At 39.7% G+C, this 5,461-nt stretch overlaps 1 pseudogene; it reads right to left on the reverse strand.

Moving 5' to 3' along the window:
* Window positions 1-4,557: 4,557 nt before the first annotated feature.
* On the reverse strand, window positions 4,558-5,090 carry LOC148546043 (uncharacterized; annotated as a pseudogene).
* Window positions 5,091-5,461: the final 371 nt, after the last annotated feature.

Here is a 5,461-nt window from a genome sequence, read left to right on the forward strand (position 1 = left end):
GCTTATTGGGAGGTAACCAATGTTATTTAATTATATCTATTTATTTTCCATTTTATGTTTTCTTTAGGTTGATGATCATGTGAAGTCACAAAAACAACTGAAAAATCAAAAATAGAATGAAAAACAACATTAAAAATAGCTCACCCTGGAGGAAGAGCTTACAGGCGTTTAAACGCCAGTAAGAAGCATCAAATTGGCGTTTAATGCCAGAAAGAAGCATCAAGCTGGCGTTAAACGCCAGAAACAGACTACAGCTTGGCGTTTAACGCCAGAAACAAGCACCAGACTGGCATTAAACGCTAGAAACAAGTAGCAGTCTGGTGTTAAATGCCAGGATTGCACTCTAAGGGCATTTTTGCACGCCTCAACGGAGCAGGGATGATAAGTCCTTGACCCCTCAGGATCTGTGGACCCTACAGGATCCCCACCTGCCATACCTCTTCTTCTCTCCTCTTCACACCTTTTCATACATACTTCCACCACCCTTGGCCGAACCCACCACACACCTCCGTCTCCTCCATTTCTTCTTCTTCTCCTCCTTTCCTCCTTCTTTTGCTCGAGGACGAGCAAACATTTTAAGTTTGGTGTGGAAAAAATATTGCTTTTTTGTTTTTCCATAACCACTAATGCCTCAAGGGATGCACTTCCCTCCACAAAATTATTAGGAGCAAATCAACACCTCCTTAGGAGAATTAAGCTCCAACATGGGACAATTAAAGGTGGAGTACCAAGAGCATTCCATCCTCCTCCAAGAAATTAGAGAAGACCAAAGAACCATGAGGGAGGAGCAACAAAGGCAAGGAAGAGACATAGAGGAGCTCAAGAGCACCATTGGTTCTTCAAGAGGAGGAAGACGCCACCCTCACTAAGGTGGACCCGTTCCTTAATCTTCTTGTCTATTTATTTTTTCTGTTTTCATTCTCTATGCTTTATGTTTATTTATGTTTGTGTCTTTATTACATGATCATTAGTGTTTAAGTGTCTATGTCTTAAAGCGATGAATGTCCTAGGAATCCATCACCTTTCTTAAATGAAAAATGTTTTTAATCACAAAAAAATGAGAAGTACATGATTTCGAATTAATCCTTGAAATTAGTTTAATTATTTTGATGTGGTGACAATACTTTTTGTTTTCTGAATGAATGCTTGAACAGTGCATATTTTTGAATTTGTTGTTTATGAATGTTAAAATTGTTGGCTCTTGAAAGAATAATGAAAAAGGAGAAATGTTATTGATGATCTGAAAAATCATAAAATTGATTCTTGAAGTAAGAAAAAGTAGTGAAAAAAACAAGGCTTGCGAAAAAAAAGAAAGAAAAAAAATGGCGAAAAAAAAGAAAGAAAAAGAAAAAGCAAGCAGAAAAAGCCAAAAGCTCTTAAAACCAAAAGGCAAGAGCAAAAAGCCAGTAACCCTTTAAACCAAAAGGCAAGGGTAAAAAGGATCCAAGGCTTTGAGCATCAGTGGATAGGAGGGCCCAAGGTAATAAAATCCTGGCCTAAGCGGCTAAACCAAGCTGTCCCTAACCATGTGCTTGTGGCGTGAAGGTGTCAAGTGAAACCTTGAGACTGAGTGGTTAAAGTCGAGGTCCAAAGAAAAAAGAGTGTGCTTAAGAACCCTGGACACCTCTAACTGGGGACTCTAGCAAAGCTGAGTCACAATCTGAAAAAGTTCACCCAGTTATGTGTCTGTGGCATTTATGTATCCGGTGGTAATACTGGAAAACAAAGTGCTTAGGGCCACGGCCAAGACTCATAAAGTAGCTGTGTTCAAGAATCAACATACTGAACTAGGAGAATCAATAACACTATCTAAATTCTAAGTTCCTATAGATGCCAATCATTCTGAACTTCAAAGGATGAAGTGAGATGCCAAAACTATTCAGAGGCAAAAAGCTACTAGTCCCGCTCATCTGATTGGAGCTAAGTTTCATTGATGGTTTGGAATTTATAGTATATTCTCTTCTTTTTATCCTAATTGATTTTCAGTTGCTTGGGGACAAGCAACAATTTAAGTTTGGTGTTGTGATGAGCGGATAATTTATACGCTTTTTGGCATTATTTTTACATAGTTTTTAGTATGATTTAGTTAGTTTTAGTATATTTTTATTAGTTTTTAAATAAAAATCACATTTCTGGACTTTACTATGAGTTTGTGTGTTTTTCTGTGATTTTAGGTAATTTCTGGCTAAAATTGAGGGACTTGAGCAAAAATCTGATTCAGAGGCTGAAGAAGGACTGCAGATGCTATTGGATTCTGACCTCCCTGCACTCAAAGTGGATTTTCTGGAGCTACAGAAACCCAATTGACACGCTCTCAATTGTGTTGGAAAGTAGACATCTAGGGCTTTCCATAAATATAATAGTCCATACTTTGCACGAGTTTTGATGACACAAACTGGCGTTCAAACGCCAACTCCCTGCTCTATTCTGGAGTTAAACGCCAGAAACAGGTTGCAAATCAGAGTTAAACGCTAGAAACAGGCTACAACCTGGCGTTTAACTCCAAAAATAGTCTCTACACATGAAATCTTAATGCTCAGCCCAAGCACACACCAAGTGGGCCCGAAAGTAGATTTCTACATCATTTACTTATCTTATGTAACCCTAGCTACTAGTTTAGTATAAAAACTACTTTTAGTGATTTATTTCACATCTTTTGATCATCTCTGGTTAGTCTTTGACTAATTTTATGTTCTGAGATCACGTTTAGGGGGCTGGCCATTCGGCCATGCCTTGACCTCCATCACTTATGTATTTTCAATGGTAGCGTTTCTACACACCATAGATTAAGGTGTGGAGCTCTGCCGTTCCTCGAGTATTAATGAAAAGTACTATTGTTCTTCTATTCAATTCATGCTTATTCTTATTCTAAGATATTCATTCGCACACAAGAACATGATGAATGTGATGATTATGTGACACCCATCACCATTCTCACTTATGAACGCGTGATTGACAACCACTTCCGTTCTACATGAAAACAAGCTAGAGTGTGTATCTCTTTGATTCCTGGTCCACAACGCATGGTTGCCTCTACTGACAACAGAGCCTTCCATTCCGTGAGATCAGAGTCTTCGTGGTATAAGCTAGAATCAATTGGCAGCATTCTTGAGATCTGGAAAGTCTAAACCTTGTCTGTGATATTCCGAGTAGAATTTGGGATGGGATGACTATGACGAACTTTAAACTCGCGATTGTAGGGCGTAGTGATAGACGCAAAAAGGATAGTAAATCCTATTCCTACACGATCGAGAACCAACAGCTGATTAGCCATGTGGGAAACCGTAGAGGACCATTTTCACTGAGAGGACGGGAAGTAGCCATTGACAACGGTGACACCCAACATACAGCTTGCCATAGAAAGGAGTATGAAGGATTGGATGAAGGCAGTAGGAAAGCAGAGATTCAGAAGGAACAACGCATCTCCATACGCTTATCTGAAATTCTTACCAATGAATTACATAAGTATCTCTATCTTTATTTTACGTTTTATTTATCTTTTAATTATTAAAACTCTATAACCAATTGAATCTGTCTGACTGAGATATACAAGATGACCATAGCTTGCTTCAAGCCGACAATCTCCGTGGGATCGACCCTTACTCACGTAAGGTTTATTACTTGGACGACCCAGTGCACTTGCTGGTTAGTTGTGCGGAGTTGTGAAAAAGAATTAAGATTATGAACGTGCGCACCAAGTTTTTGGCGCCGTTGATGGGGAACAAACAATCACGATTTCGTGCACCACTAACCAAAGATTCAAATAGGACAATTAATTATTTTTCCGCTTAAGGCTAGTGATGTGGTAATATAAAGAACAAAAGGGATTAAAAAGGCTCAAAGTGGCAAACAAAGGCAAATGAAATGATAGGCTATTTGGGATAAGTGAGCTATAATCAAATGATGGCCTCAATCACATAATTGCATGAATATACACTAAATAGTGGACGTATAGAATGGAACAAACCAAAGATTGCAATCATAGAGAAGAAAGCACACAAGAATCAAAATCATGGTTAAATAATATAACCATACAATTAGGCTAAAAAACTTACAGGTTGTGTGTTCTTAGCTCAAAAACCATATTCCAAACTATATATATACATCATGTAAGTTTCAAAAAGTTTCAACTCAAATCAATGTGAATATCAATGCCCTTTTTAAGACAAAGAAACATTCCTTGAAAATTTCATCAAATTGACCAACATTTATTATATATATCCTAAATGATATGATGTGATTGTGAAAAGTTAAAAAATTCTTAGTTTAATCCTGTTTTCAACCAAATCAATTTCTCATATGCAACGGAATAATCTAAGCTCAATTATGCACATTTTTTCAACCACAACTAATAAACTAAAATACATATATATATATATAAGAATTACCAAAAATATATACAAGAATCCAAAAGTGCAATAAAGTAAAAATGCAAATACTGAAAAGTAAACAAAAATAAAAGCAAAAGTGTCTGGAATGGTTCACCAAAATATAACTCTGCCGATGACGGCGACCTCCCCACACTTAAATGACAGCATCGTCCTCGATGCTCCTCGATCAAGCTGGGTGAGAAGGGTCATCGCCCACTGGTCCACTGTCAGCTGCAGGTGTCTGTGATGTTGTCAGCTCCTCAGGATGAGTCTCCTCATGCTGTGCAACCTCCTGCTGGTCCTCCTGTCAGGCCTCCTGCTGTTGGTCCTCCTCCTCCTCAGAGTGCTCCGAGGGTGTGTCAGGCTCAGAGGGATGTCAGTACGCCCAGAAGTCATAATCAGCTTTAGATGTGCATAGCGTCGCTTGTTGCGACGCTCCAACTGCTCATAGCGTCGCTGATTATGACGCTCCATCCGATCAATGCGCTCGAAAAGGCACTGCATAAGGTTGTAAACTGGCCGAAAAATGGATGATGGTGCTGCTAAAGTAGGCGGTGCTGAAGGTGCTGCTGAGGATGTGGCCGCCTCAGTGGGAGTAGTAGTAGGTGGTCTGTGGCCTAGAGGTCCAAACCGCTTGCCGTGCGGAATGACCTTCTTACGATCGGCAATCGGTGGTCTCTCATCTTGGGGCTCCCAGGGTACCTCAGCTCGAATAGCCATCTGAGTGATCAAATATGGGAATGCCAAGGTGCCTCTAACATGTACTCGAGACATATACTTCCTGATGAGTCATGGGAGGTATAGGTTGTTTCCTTCCAAGACACACCAGATAAGAAGGATTATAGCTACTGGCACCTCCGACTCGTGAGTACTAGGCATGACATAATTGCTCAGTATCTGTTATCACAGCCTAGCCTCGTCATTGAGATAATCAACCTTGACACCCCGTAGAGTTTCCTTCGACTTTCCCATAGCCCACGGAACATCAGGATGAATGGCTATAGTACACAAGACGGCATGCCAATCAAAACTCATAAATCTGATAGCTTCCTCAGCCTTCTAAAAACCATCTGTATCATCTGTTTTAGACC

Source organism: Arachis ipaensis, chromosome B9 (assembly GCF_059453495.1).
Source record: "Arachis ipaensis isolate K30076 ecotype BB chromosome B9, ASM5945349v1, whole genome shotgun sequence".
Classification (NCBI taxonomy): domain Eukaryota; kingdom Viridiplantae; phylum Streptophyta; class Magnoliopsida; order Fabales; family Fabaceae; genus Arachis; species Arachis ipaensis.